This window comes from Anomaloglossus baeobatrachus, unplaced genomic scaffold (genome assembly GCF_048569485.1).
Source record: "Anomaloglossus baeobatrachus isolate aAnoBae1 unplaced genomic scaffold, aAnoBae1.hap1 Scaffold_2590, whole genome shotgun sequence".
Lineage (NCBI taxonomy): Eukaryota > Metazoa > Chordata > Amphibia > Anura > Aromobatidae > Anomaloglossus > Anomaloglossus baeobatrachus.
The window spans coordinates 1-13,574 of NW_027442141.1; the positions used below are offsets into that span (position 1 = coordinate 1).

General features: G+C 46.7%; 11 non-coding genes across 11 annotated transcripts; all 11 read left to right on the top strand.

Moving 5' to 3' along the window:
* The first annotated feature begins 221 nt into the window (after window positions 1-221).
* LOC142263590 (U2 spliceosomal RNA) lies at window positions 222-412 on the top strand. Its single transcript, XR_012730614.1, has one exon. It is a non-coding gene; the product is annotated as a U2 spliceosomal RNA (small nuclear RNA).
* Window positions 413-1,529: 1,117 nt separating this feature from the next.
* On the top strand, window positions 1,530-1,720 carry LOC142263602 (U2 spliceosomal RNA). The gene has a single exon (XR_012730625.1). It is a non-coding gene; the product is annotated as a U2 spliceosomal RNA (small nuclear RNA).
* A 1,117-nt stretch (window positions 1,721-2,837) lies between these two features.
* LOC142263614 (U2 spliceosomal RNA) lies at window positions 2,838-3,028 on the top strand. Its single transcript, XR_012730636.1, has one exon. It is a non-coding gene; the product is annotated as a U2 spliceosomal RNA (small nuclear RNA).
* Window positions 3,029-4,145: 1,117 nt separating this feature from the next.
* Window positions 4,146-4,336, top strand: LOC142263465 (U2 spliceosomal RNA). Its single transcript, XR_012730519.1, has one exon. It is a non-coding gene; the product is annotated as a U2 spliceosomal RNA (small nuclear RNA).
* Window positions 4,337-5,453: 1,117 nt separating this feature from the next.
* Window positions 5,454-5,644, top strand: LOC142263477 (U2 spliceosomal RNA). The gene has a single exon (XR_012730530.1). It is a non-coding gene; the product is annotated as a U2 spliceosomal RNA (small nuclear RNA).
* A 1,117-nt stretch (window positions 5,645-6,761) lies between these two features.
* On the top strand, window positions 6,762-6,952 carry LOC142263489 (U2 spliceosomal RNA). Its single transcript, XR_012730541.1, has one exon. It is a non-coding gene; the product is annotated as a U2 spliceosomal RNA (small nuclear RNA).
* Window positions 6,953-8,069: 1,117 nt separating this feature from the next.
* Window positions 8,070-8,260, top strand: LOC142263502 (U2 spliceosomal RNA). Its single transcript, XR_012730552.1, has one exon. It is a non-coding gene; the product is annotated as a U2 spliceosomal RNA (small nuclear RNA).
* A 1,117-nt stretch (window positions 8,261-9,377) lies between these two features.
* Window positions 9,378-9,568, top strand: LOC142263514 (U2 spliceosomal RNA). The gene has a single exon (XR_012730563.1). It is a non-coding gene; the product is annotated as a U2 spliceosomal RNA (small nuclear RNA).
* A 1,117-nt stretch (window positions 9,569-10,685) lies between these two features.
* LOC142263526 (U2 spliceosomal RNA) lies at window positions 10,686-10,876 on the top strand. Its single transcript, XR_012730574.1, has one exon. It is a non-coding gene; the product is annotated as a U2 spliceosomal RNA (small nuclear RNA).
* A 1,117-nt stretch (window positions 10,877-11,993) lies between these two features.
* LOC142263538 (U2 spliceosomal RNA) lies at window positions 11,994-12,184 on the top strand. Its single transcript, XR_012730584.1, has one exon. It is a non-coding gene; the product is annotated as a U2 spliceosomal RNA (small nuclear RNA).
* A 1,117-nt stretch (window positions 12,185-13,301) lies between these two features.
* On the top strand, window positions 13,302-13,492 carry LOC142263550 (U2 spliceosomal RNA). The gene has a single exon (XR_012730595.1). It is a non-coding gene; the product is annotated as a U2 spliceosomal RNA (small nuclear RNA).
* The last annotated feature ends 82 nt before the right edge of the window (window positions 13,493-13,574 follow it).

Sequence of the window (13,574 nt, forward strand, 5' to 3'; positions counted from 1 at the left end):
TGCGCCCTAAAGGAGGAGTTATTCAGATTCATTGCAGTGGGCGGCGGCTGCAAAACGCACCATTCTTCTTGTTTTTGCTCTGCAAAGCAGCCTTTTCAAGGGTTGGCTTGGGTGACAAAATGTCTTGTGTAGGCGTGGGTTTGTCTCCCTCTCGCTCTCTCTCCCTAAGATGTGTCCGGCATAGGCCAGGGTGCCACTCGAGGCCCAAACCAATTCTGGTTATCGCTTCTCGGCCTTTTGGCTAAGATCAAGTGTAGTATCTGTTCTTATCAGTTTAATATCTGATACGTCCCCTATCTGGGGACCATATATTAAATGGATTTTTAGAACAGGGAGATGGAAAAAGAGCTTGCTCTGTCCACTCCACGCATTGACCTGGTATTGCAGTACCTCCAGGAACGGTGCACCCCTTCTTAACCCAGTTTCCAAAAGCAGAACTCGATTCACCTGATTCATATTAGCCCGATTAGCGAATTGAAATGAATTTTTATCTAACACACTTTTTACTTGCTTTATTCATCCAAATAGCAAACTCATCACCACTCAACTTCACCAACTCTGCTATGTCCCGTGCAGTATCTTGTTGTCAGTCTAATCTAGATCATGTGTAATTGAATGGAATAGATCCCTTTTGGACAAAGTGGAGTCAGATGCTGCAGTGACCACAGGTGTGAGAGGATCTACAATTGGCATCTGGTGTTATCTCTCTGCTTCCACTCCAAATAAAGTTACCTGTTGTTACCTGAACGTCAAATACTAAGAATGGGCGGCCTATGAAAGAATTAGTACTTTCATTAAGTATACTAAACCGGCTAATTGGGAATAGACAAACTGTAAAAAGCCCTCTGAGAAAGCCCCTCTCTAACCTTTGTTAGTAAGCTTTTCTGTAGCCTGCCTGTTGATGTATTTTCGGTTTGAACAGTGCACAACATGAAGAGACGGAACACTGGCGGCTTGTCACAATGCCCCCCGATGACATCACAATAGCGCTGCTGCCTAGAAAACAAGCTGCGCAGAAGAAGTTGTTCTTTGGGTGGGAGGGTGGGCTAGTGGAAGGAGGGGGCAATCTCTTTTTTTCCCGGGTGGTAGGGGGATGACAGGAGAAGGGAAGCGGGTGGTGAGAAAGGTACAGAGGGCAGGGTTTGGGGGCTGGGAAGGAAAGGGAAAAGATTAGGGTTTGGGGATGATGAAAGGGCTTTCTACGGGTAAGGATGGCAAAGGGTGGCAGTGACGGAAAGTCAGGCAACCTGTCCTGTCCGTCTTTTTGTATCGTGAATTGGAAAGACTGCAAGGGGGAGGGGAGTTGCTTGCGCCCTAAAGGAGGAGTTATTCAGATTCATTGCAGTGGGCGGCGGCTGCAAAACGCACCATTCTTCTTGTTTTTGCTCTGCAAAGCAGCCTTTTCAAGGGTTGGCTTGGGTGACAAAATGTCTTGTGTAGGCGTGGGTTTGTCTCCCTCTCGCTCTCTCTCCCTAAGATGTGTCCGGCATAGGCCAGGGTGCCACTCGAGGCCCAAACCAATTCTGGTTATCGCTTCTCGGCCTTTTGGCTAAGATCAAGTGTAGTATCTGTTCTTATCAGTTTAATATCTGATACGTCCCCTATCTGGGGACCATATATTAAATGGATTTTTAGAACAGGGAGATGGAAAAAGAGCTTGCTCTGTCCACTCCACGCATTGACCTGGTATTGCAGTACCTCCAGGAACGGTGCACCCCTTCTTAACCCAGTTTCCAAAAGCAGAACTCGATTCACCTGATTCATATTAGCCCGATTAGCGAATTGAAATGAATTTTTATCTAACACACTTTTTACTTGCTTTATTCATCCAAATAGCAAACTCATCACCACTCAACTTCACCAACTCTGCTATGTCCCGTGCAGTATCTTGTTGTCAGTCTAATCTAGATCATGTGTAATTGAATGGAATAGATCCCTTTTGGACAAAGTGGAGTCAGATGCTGCAGTGACCACAGGTGTGAGAGGATCTACAATTGGCATCTGGTGTTATCTCTCTGCTTCCACTCCAAATAAAGTTACCTGTTGTTACCTGAACGTCAAATACTAAGAATGGGCGGCCTATGAAAGAATTAGTACTTTCATTAAGTATACTAAACCGGCTAATTGGGAATAGACAAACTGTAAAAAGCCCTCTGAGAAAGCCCCTCTCTAACCTTTGTTAGTAAGCTTTTCTGTAGCCTGCCTGTTGATGTATTTTCGGTTTGAACAGTGCACAACATGAAGAGACGGAACACTGGCGGCTTGTCACAATGCCCCCCGATGACATCACAATAGCGCTGCTGCCTAGAAAACAAGCTGCGCAGAAGAAGTTGTTCTTTGGGTGGGAGGGTGGGCTAGTGGAAGGAGGGGGCAATCTCTTTTTTTCCCGGGTGGTAGGGGGATGACAGGAGAAGGGAAGCGGGTGGTGAGAAAGGTACAGAGGGCAGGGTTTGGGGGCTGGGAAGGAAAGGGAAAAGATTAGGGTTTGGGGATGATGAAAGGGCTTTCTACGGGTAAGGATGGCAAAGGGTGGCAGTGACGGAAAGTCAGGCAACCTGTCCTGTCCGTCTTTTTGTATCGTGAATTGGAAAGACTGCAAGGGGGAGGGGAGTTGCTTGCGCCCTAAAGGAGGAGTTATTCAGATTCATTGCAGTGGGCGGCGGCTGCAAAACGCACCATTCTTCTTGTTTTTGCTCTGCAAAGCAGCCTTTTCAAGGGTTGGCTTGGGTGACAAAATGTCTTGTGTAGGCGTGGGTTTGTCTCCCTCTCGCTCTCTCTCCCTAAGATGTGTCCGGCATAGGCCAGGGTGCCACTCGAGGCCCAAACCAATTCTGGTTATCGCTTCTCGGCCTTTTGGCTAAGATCAAGTGTAGTATCTGTTCTTATCAGTTTAATATCTGATACGTCCCCTATCTGGGGACCATATATTAAATGGATTTTTAGAACAGGGAGATGGAAAAAGAGCTTGCTCTGTCCACTCCACGCATTGACCTGGTATTGCAGTACCTCCAGGAACGGTGCACCCCTTCTTAACCCAGTTTCCAAAAGCAGAACTCGATTCACCTGATTCATATTAGCCCGATTAGCGAATTGAAATGAATTTTTATCTAACACACTTTTTACTTGCTTTATTCATCCAAATAGCAAACTCATCACCACTCAACTTCACCAACTCTGCTATGTCCCGTGCAGTATCTTGTTGTCAGTCTAATCTAGATCATGTGTAATTGAATGGAATAGATCCCTTTTGGACAAAGTGGAGTCAGATGCTGCAGTGACCACAGGTGTGAGAGGATCTACAATTGGCATCTGGTGTTATCTCTCTGCTTCCACTCCAAATAAAGTTACCTGTTGTTACCTGAACGTCAAATACTAAGAATGGGCGGCCTATGAAAGAATTAGTACTTTCATTAAGTATACTAAACCGGCTAATTGGGAATAGACAAACTGTAAAAAGCCCTCTGAGAAAGCCCCTCTCTAACCTTTGTTAGTAAGCTTTTCTGTAGCCTGCCTGTTGATGTATTTTCGGTTTGAACAGTGCACAACATGAAGAGACGGAACACTGGCGGCTTGTCACAATGCCCCCCGATGACATCACAATAGCGCTGCTGCCTAGAAAACAAGCTGCGCAGAAGAAGTTGTTCTTTGGGTGGGAGGGTGGGCTAGTGGAAGGAGGGGGCAATCTCTTTTTTTCCCGGGTGGTAGGGGGATGACAGGAGAAGGGAAGCGGGTGGTGAGAAAGGTACAGAGGGCAGGGTTTGGGGGCTGGGAAGGAAAGGGAAAAGATTAGGGTTTGGGGATGATGAAAGGGCTTTCTACGGGTAAGGATGGCAAAGGGTGGCAGTGACGGAAAGTCAGGCAACCTGTCCTGTCCGTCTTTTTGTATCGTGAATTGGAAAGACTGCAAGGGGGAGGGGAGTTGCTTGCGCCCTAAAGGAGGAGTTATTCAGATTCATTGCAGTGGGCGGCGGCTGCAAAACGCACCATTCTTCTTGTTTTTGCTCTGCAAAGCAGCCTTTTCAAGGGTTGGCTTGGGTGACAAAATGTCTTGTGTAGGCGTGGGTTTGTCTCCCTCTCGCTCTCTCTCCCTAAGATGTGTCCGGCATAGGCCAGGGTGCCACTCGAGGCCCAAACCAATTCTGGTTATCGCTTCTCGGCCTTTTGGCTAAGATCAAGTGTAGTATCTGTTCTTATCAGTTTAATATCTGATACGTCCCCTATCTGGGGACCATATATTAAATGGATTTTTAGAACAGGGAGATGGAAAAAGAGCTTGCTCTGTCCACTCCACGCATTGACCTGGTATTGCAGTACCTCCAGGAACGGTGCACCCCTTCTTAACCCAGTTTCCAAAAGCAGAACTCGATTCACCTGATTCATATTAGCCCGATTAGCGAATTGAAATGAATTTTTATCTAACACACTTTTTACTTGCTTTATTCATCCAAATAGCAAACTCATCACCACTCAACTTCACCAACTCTGCTATGTCCCGTGCAGTATCTTGTTGTCAGTCTAATCTAGATCATGTGTAATTGAATGGAATAGATCCCTTTTGGACAAAGTGGAGTCAGATGCTGCAGTGACCACAGGTGTGAGAGGATCTACAATTGGCATCTGGTGTTATCTCTCTGCTTCCACTCCAAATAAAGTTACCTGTTGTTACCTGAACGTCAAATACTAAGAATGGGCGGCCTATGAAAGAATTAGTACTTTCATTAAGTATACTAAACCGGCTAATTGGGAATAGACAAACTGTAAAAAGCCCTCTGAGAAAGCCCCTCTCTAACCTTTGTTAGTAAGCTTTTCTGTAGCCTGCCTGTTGATGTATTTTCGGTTTGAACAGTGCACAACATGAAGAGACGGAACACTGGCGGCTTGTCACAATGCCCCCCGATGACATCACAATAGCGCTGCTGCCTAGAAAACAAGCTGCGCAGAAGAAGTTGTTCTTTGGGTGGGAGGGTGGGCTAGTGGAAGGAGGGGGCAATCTCTTTTTTTCCCGGGTGGTAGGGGGATGACAGGAGAAGGGAAGCGGGTGGTGAGAAAGGTACAGAGGGCAGGGTTTGGGGGCTGGGAAGGAAAGGGAAAAGATTAGGGTTTGGGGATGATGAAAGGGCTTTCTACGGGTAAGGATGGCAAAGGGTGGCAGTGACGGAAAGTCAGGCAACCTGTCCTGTCCGTCTTTTTGTATCGTGAATTGGAAAGACTGCAAGGGGGAGGGGAGTTGCTTGCGCCCTAAAGGAGGAGTTATTCAGATTCATTGCAGTGGGCGGCGGCTGCAAAACGCACCATTCTTCTTGTTTTTGCTCTGCAAAGCAGCCTTTTCAAGGGTTGGCTTGGGTGACAAAATGTCTTGTGTAGGCGTGGGTTTGTCTCCCTCTCGCTCTCTCTCCCTAAGATGTGTCCGGCATAGGCCAGGGTGCCACTCGAGGCCCAAACCAATTCTGGTTATCGCTTCTCGGCCTTTTGGCTAAGATCAAGTGTAGTATCTGTTCTTATCAGTTTAATATCTGATACGTCCCCTATCTGGGGACCATATATTAAATGGATTTTTAGAACAGGGAGATGGAAAAAGAGCTTGCTCTGTCCACTCCACGCATTGACCTGGTATTGCAGTACCTCCAGGAACGGTGCACCCCTTCTTAACCCAGTTTCCAAAAGCAGAACTCGATTCACCTGATTCATATTAGCCCGATTAGCGAATTGAAATGAATTTTTATCTAACACACTTTTTACTTGCTTTATTCATCCAAATAGCAAACTCATCACCACTCAACTTCACCAACTCTGCTATGTCCCGTGCAGTATCTTGTTGTCAGTCTAATCTAGATCATGTGTAATTGAATGGAATAGATCCCTTTTGGACAAAGTGGAGTCAGATGCTGCAGTGACCACAGGTGTGAGAGGATCTACAATTGGCATCTGGTGTTATCTCTCTGCTTCCACTCCAAATAAAGTTACCTGTTGTTACCTGAACGTCAAATACTAAGAATGGGCGGCCTATGAAAGAATTAGTACTTTCATTAAGTATACTAAACCGGCTAATTGGGAATAGACAAACTGTAAAAAGCCCTCTGAGAAAGCCCCTCTCTAACCTTTGTTAGTAAGCTTTTCTGTAGCCTGCCTGTTGATGTATTTTCGGTTTGAACAGTGCACAACATGAAGAGACGGAACACTGGCGGCTTGTCACAATGCCCCCCGATGACATCACAATAGCGCTGCTGCCTAGAAAACAAGCTGCGCAGAAGAAGTTGTTCTTTGGGTGGGAGGGTGGGCTAGTGGAAGGAGGGGGCAATCTCTTTTTTTCCCGGGTGGTAGGGGGATGACAGGAGAAGGGAAGCGGGTGGTGAGAAAGGTACAGAGGGCAGGGTTTGGGGGCTGGGAAGGAAAGGGAAAAGATTAGGGTTTGGGGATGATGAAAGGGCTTTCTACGGGTAAGGATGGCAAAGGGTGGCAGTGACGGAAAGTCAGGCAACCTGTCCTGTCCGTCTTTTTGTATCGTGAATTGGAAAGACTGCAAGGGGGAGGGGAGTTGCTTGCGCCCTAAAGGAGGAGTTATTCAGATTCATTGCAGTGGGCGGCGGCTGCAAAACGCACCATTCTTCTTGTTTTTGCTCTGCAAAGCAGCCTTTTCAAGGGTTGGCTTGGGTGACAAAATGTCTTGTGTAGGCGTGGGTTTGTCTCCCTCTCGCTCTCTCTCCCTAAGATGTGTCCGGCATAGGCCAGGGTGCCACTCGAGGCCCAAACCAATTCTGGTTATCGCTTCTCGGCCTTTTGGCTAAGATCAAGTGTAGTATCTGTTCTTATCAGTTTAATATCTGATACGTCCCCTATCTGGGGACCATATATTAAATGGATTTTTAGAACAGGGAGATGGAAAAAGAGCTTGCTCTGTCCACTCCACGCATTGACCTGGTATTGCAGTACCTCCAGGAACGGTGCACCCCTTCTTAACCCAGTTTCCAAAAGCAGAACTCGATTCACCTGATTCATATTAGCCCGATTAGCGAATTGAAATGAATTTTTATCTAACACACTTTTTACTTGCTTTATTCATCCAAATAGCAAACTCATCACCACTCAACTTCACCAACTCTGCTATGTCCCGTGCAGTATCTTGTTGTCAGTCTAATCTAGATCATGTGTAATTGAATGGAATAGATCCCTTTTGGACAAAGTGGAGTCAGATGCTGCAGTGACCACAGGTGTGAGAGGATCTACAATTGGCATCTGGTGTTATCTCTCTGCTTCCACTCCAAATAAAGTTACCTGTTGTTACCTGAACGTCAAATACTAAGAATGGGCGGCCTATGAAAGAATTAGTACTTTCATTAAGTATACTAAACCGGCTAATTGGGAATAGACAAACTGTAAAAAGCCCTCTGAGAAAGCCCCTCTCTAACCTTTGTTAGTAAGCTTTTCTGTAGCCTGCCTGTTGATGTATTTTCGGTTTGAACAGTGCACAACATGAAGAGACGGAACACTGGCGGCTTGTCACAATGCCCCCCGATGACATCACAATAGCGCTGCTGCCTAGAAAACAAGCTGCGCAGAAGAAGTTGTTTTTTGGGTGGGAGGGTGGGCTAGTGGAAGGAGGGGGCAATCTCTTTTTTTCCCGGGTGGTAGGGGGATGACAGGAGAAGGGAAGCGGGTGGTGAGAAAGGTACAGAGGGCAGGGTTTGGGGGCTGGGAAGGAAAGGGAAAAGATTAGGGTTTGGGGATGATGAAAGGGCTTTCTACGGGTAAGGATGGCAAAGGGTGGCAGTGACGGAAAGTCAGGCAACCTGTCCTGTCCGTCTTTTTGTATCGTGAATTGGAAAGACTGCAAGGGGGAGGGGAGTTGCTTGCGCCCTAAAGGAGGAGTTATTCAGATTCATTGCAGTGGGCGGCGGCTGCAAAACGCACCATTCTTCTTGTTTTTGCTCTGCAAAGCAGCCTTTTCAAGGGTTGGCTTGGGTGACAAAATGTCTTGTGTAGGCGTGGGTTTGTCTCCCTCTCGCTCTCTCTCCCTAAGATGTGTCCGGCATAGGCCAGGGTGCCACTCGAGGCCCAAACCAATTCTGGTTATCGCTTCTCGGCCTTTTGGCTAAGATCAAGTGTAGTATCTGTTCTTATCAGTTTAATATCTGATACGTCCCCTATCTGGGGACCATATATTAAATGGATTTTTAGAACAGGGAGATGGAAAAAGAGCTTGCTCTGTCCACTCCACGCATTGACCTGGTATTGCAGTACCTCCAGGAACGGTGCACCCCTTCTTAACCCAGTTTCCAAAAGCAGAACTCGATTCACCTGATTCATATTAGCCCGATTAGCGAATTGAAATGAATTTTTATCTAACACACTTTTTACTTGCTTTATTCATCCAAATAGCAAACTCATCACCACTCAACTTCACCAACTCTGCTATGTCCCGTGCAGTATCTTGTTGTCAGTCTAATCTAGATCATGTGTAATTGAATGGAATAGATCCCTTTTGGACAAAGTGGAGTCAGATGCTGCAGTGACCACAGGTGTGAGAGGATCTACAATTGGCATCTGGTGTTATCTCTCTGCTTCCACTCCAAATAAAGTTACCTGTTGTTACCTGAACGTCAAATACTAAGAATGAGCGGCCTATGAAAGAATTAGTACTTTCATTAAGTATACTAAACCGGCTAATTGGGAATAGACAAACTGTAAAAAGCCCTCTGAGAAAGCCCCTCTCTAACCTTTGTTAGTAAGCTTTTCTGTAGCCTGCCTGTTGATGTATTTTCGGTTTGAACAGTGCACAACATGAAGAGACGGAACACTGGCGGCTTGTCACAATGCCCCCCGATGACATCACAATAGCGCTGCTGCCTAGAAAACAAGCTGCGCAGAAGAAGTTGTTCTTTGGGTGGGAGGGTGGGCTAGTGGAAGGAGGGGGCAATCTCTTTTTTTCCCGGGTGGTAGGGGGATGACAGGAGAAGGGAAGCGGGTGGTGAGAAAGGTACAGAGGGCAGGGTTTGGGGGCTGGGAAGGAAAGGGAAAAGATTAGGGTTTGGGGATGATGAAAGGGCTTTCTACGGGTAAGGATGGCAAAGGGTGGCAGTGACGGAAAGTCAGGCAACCTGTCCTGTCCGTCTTTTTGTATCGTGAATTGGAAAGACTGCAAGGGGGAGGGGAGTTGCTTGCGCCCTAAAGGAGGAGTTATTCAGATTCATTGCAGTGGGCGGCGGCTGCAAAACGCACCATTCTTCTTGTTTTTGCTCTGCAAAGCAGCCTTTTCAAGGGTTGGCTTGGGTGACAAAATGTCTTGTGTAGGCGTGGGTTTGTCTCCCTCTCGCTCTCTCTCCCTAAGATGTGTCCGGCATAGGCCAGGGTGCCACTCGAGGCCCAAACCAATTCTGGTTATCGCTTCTCGGCCTTTTGGCTAAGATCAAGTGTAGTATCTGTTCTTATCAGTTTAATATCTGATACGTCCCCTATCTGGGGACCATATATTAAATGGATTTTTAGAACAGGGAGATGGAAAAAGAGCTTGCTCTGTCCACTCCACGCATTGACCTGGTATTGCAGTACCTCCAGGAACGGTGCACCCCTTCTTAACCCAGTTTCCAAAAGCAGAACTCGATTCACCTGATTCATATTAGCCCGATTAGCGAATTGAAATGAATTTTTATCTAACACACTTTTTACTTGCTTTATTCATCCAAATAGCAAACTCATCACCACTCAACTTCACCAACTCTGCTATGTCCCGTGCAGTATCTTGTTGTCAGTCTAATCTAGATCATGTGTAATTGAATGGAATAGATCCCTTTTGGACAAAGTGGAGTCAGATGCTGCAGTGACCACAGGTGTGAGAGGATCTACAATTGGCATCTGGTGTTATCTCTCTGCTTCCACTCCAAATAAAGTTACCTGTTGTTACCTGAACGTCAAATACTAAGAATGGGCGGCCTATGAAAGAATTAGTACTTTCATTAAGTATACTAAACCGGCTAATTGGGAATAGACAAACTGTAAAAAGCCCTCTGAGAAAGCCCCTCTCTAACCTTTGTTAGTAAGCTTTTCTGTAGCCTGCCTGTTGATGTATTTTCGGTTTGAACAGTGCACAACATGAAGAGACGGAACACTGGCGGCTTGTCACAATGCCCCCCGATGACATCACAATAGCGCTGCTGCCTAGAAAACAAGCTGCGCAGAAGAAGTTGTTCTTTGGGTGGGAGGGTGGGCTAGTGGAAGGAGGGGGCAATCTCTTTTTTTCCCGGGTGGTAGGGGGATGACAGGAGAAGGGAAGCGGGTGGTGAGAAAGGTACAGAGGGCAGGGTTTGGGGGCTGGGAAGGAAAGGGAAAAGATTAGGGTTTGGGGATGATGAAAGGGCTTTCTACGGGTAAGGATGGCAAAGGGTGGCAGTGACGGAAAGTCAGGCAACCTGTCCTGTCCGTCTTTTTGTATCGTGAATTGGAAAGACTGCAAGGGGGAGGGGAGTTGCTTGCGCCCTAAAGGAGGAGTTATTCAGATTCATTGCAGTGGGCGGCGGCTGCAAAACGCACCATTCTTCTTGTTTTTGCTCTGCAAAGCAGCCTTTTCAAGGGTTGGCTTGGGTGACAAAATGTCTTGTGTAGGCGTGGGTTTGTCTCCCTCTCGCTCTCTCTCCCTAAGATGTGTCCGGCATAGGCCAGGGTGCCACTCGAGGCCCAAACCAATTCTGGTTATCGCTTCTCGGCCTTTTGGCTAAGATCAAGTGTAGTATCTGTTCTTATCAGTTTAATATCTGATACGTCCCCTATCTGGGGACCATATATTAAATGGATTTTTAGAACAGGGAGATGGAAAAAGAGCTTGCTCTGTCCACTCCACGCATTGACCTGGTATTGCAGTACCTCCAGGAACGGTGCACCCCTTCTTAACCCAGTTTCCAAAAGCAGAACTCGATTCACCTGATTCATATTAGCCCGATTAGCGAATTGAAATGAATTTTTATCTAACACACTTTTTACTTGCTTTATTCATCCAAATAGCAAACTCATCACCACTCAACTTCACCAACTCTGCTATGTCCCGTGCAGTATCTTGTTGTCAGTCTAATCTAGATCATGTGTAATTGAATGGAATAGATCCCTTTTGGACAAAGTGGAGTCAGATGCTGCAGTGACCACAGGTGTGAGAGGATCTACAATTGGCATCTGGTGTTATCTCTCTGCTTCCACTCCAAATAAAGTTACCTGTTGTTACCTGAACGTCAAATACTAAGAATGGGCGGCCTATGAAAGAATTAGTACTTTCATTAAGTATACTAAACCGGCTAATTGGGAATAGACAAACTGTAAAAAGCCCTCTGAGAAAGCCCCTCTCTAACCTTTGTTAGTAAGCTTTTCTGTAGCCTGCCTGTTGATGTATTTTCGGTTTGAACAGTGCACAACATGAAGAGACGGAACACTGGCGGCTTGTCACAATGCCCCCCGATGACATCACAATAGCGCTGCTGCCTAGAAAACAAGCTGCGCAGAAGAAGTTGTTTTTTGGGTGGGAGGGTGGGCTAGTGGAAGGAGGGGGCAATCTCTTTTTTTCCCGGGTGGTAGGGGGATGACAGGAGAAGGGAAGCGGGTGGTGAGAAAGGTACAGAGGGCAGGGTTTGGGGGCTGGGAAGGAAAGGGAAAAGATTAGGGTTTGGGGATGATGAAAGGGCTTTCTACGGGTAAGGATGGCAAAGGGTGGCAGTGACGGAAAGTCAGGCAACCTGTCCTGTCCGTCTTTTTGTATCGTGAATTGGAAAGACTGCAAGGGGGAGGGGAGTTGCTTGCGCCCTAAAGGAGGAGTTATTCAGATTCATTGCAGTGGGCGGCGGCTGCAAAACGCACCATTCTTCTTGTTTTTGCTCTGCAAAGCAGCCTTTTCAAGGGTTGGCTTGGGTGACAAAATGTCTTGTGTAGGCGTGGGTTTGTCTCCCTCTCGCTCTCTCTCCCTAAGATGTGTCCGGCATAGGCCAGGGTGCCACTCGAGGCCCAAACCAATTCTGGTTATCGCTTCTCGGCCTTTTGGCTAAGATCAAGTGTAGTATCTGTTCTTATCAGTTTAATATCTGATACGTCCCCTATCTGGGGACCATATATTAAATGGATTTTTAGAACAGGGAGATGGAAAAAGAGCTTGCTCTGTCCACTCCACGCATTGACCTGGTATTGCAGTACCTCCAGGAACGGTGCACCCCTTCTTAACCCAGTTTCCAAAAGCAGAACTCGATTCACCTGATTCATATTAGCCCGATTAGCGAATTGAAATGAATTTTTATCTAACACACTTTTTACTTGCTTTATTCATCCAAATAGCAAACTCATCACCACTCAACTTCACCAACTCTGCTATGTCCCGTGCAGTATCTTGTTGTCAGTCTAATCTAGATCATGTGTAATTGAATGGAATAGATCCCTTTTGGACAAAGTGGAGTCAGATGCTGCAGTGACCACAGGTGTGAGAGGATCTACAATTGGCATCTGGTGTTATCTCTCTGCTTCCACTCCAAATAAAGTTACCTGTTGTTACCTGAACGTCAAATACTAAGAATGAGCGGCCTATGAAAGAATTAGTACTTTCATTAAGTATACTAAACCGGCTAATTGGGAATAGACAAACTGTAAAAAGCCCTCTGAGAAAGCCCCTCTCTAACCTTTGTTAGTAAGCTTTTCTGTAGCCTGCCTGTTGATGTATTTTCGGTTTGAACAGTGCACAACATGAAGAGACGGAACACTGGCGGCTTGTCACAATGCCCCCCGATGACATCACAATAGCGCTGCTGCCTAGAAAACAAGCTGCGCAGAAGAAGTTGTTCTTTGGGTGGGAGGGTGGGCTAGTGGAAGGAGGGGGCAATCTCTTTTTTTCCCGGGTGGTAGGGGGATGACAGGAGAAGGGAAGCGGGTGGTGAGAAAGGTACAGAGGGCAGGGTTTGGGGGCTGGGAAGGAAAGGGAAAAGATTAGGGTTTGGGGATGATGAAAGGGCTTTCTACGGGTAAGGATGGCAAAGGGTGGCAGTGACGGAAAGTCAGGCAACCTGTCCTGTCCGTCTTTTTGTATCGTGAATTGGAAAGACTGCAAGGGGGAGGGGAGTTGCTTGCGCCCTAAAGGAGGAGTTATTCAGATTCATTGCAGTGGGCGGCGGCTGCAAAACGCACCATTCTTCTTGTTTTTGCTCTGCAAAGCAGCCTTTTCAAGGGTTGGCTTGGGTGACAAAATGTCTTGTGTAGGCGTGGGTTTGTCTCCCTCTCGCTCTCTCTCCCTAAGATGTGTCCGGCATAGGCCAGGGTGCCACTCGAGGCCCAAACCAATTCTGGTTATCGCTTCTCGGCCTTTTGGCTAAGATCAAGTGTAGTATCTGTTCTTATCAGTTTAATATCTGATACGTCCCCTATCTGGGGACCATATATTAAATGGATTTTTAGAACAGGGAGATGGAAAAAGAGCTTGCTCTGTCCACTCCACGCATTGACCTGGTATTGCAGTACCTCCAGGAACGGTGCACCCCTTCTTAACCCAGTTTCCAAAAGCAGAACTCGATTCACCTGATTCATATTAGCCCGATTAGCGAATTGAAATGAATTTTTATCTA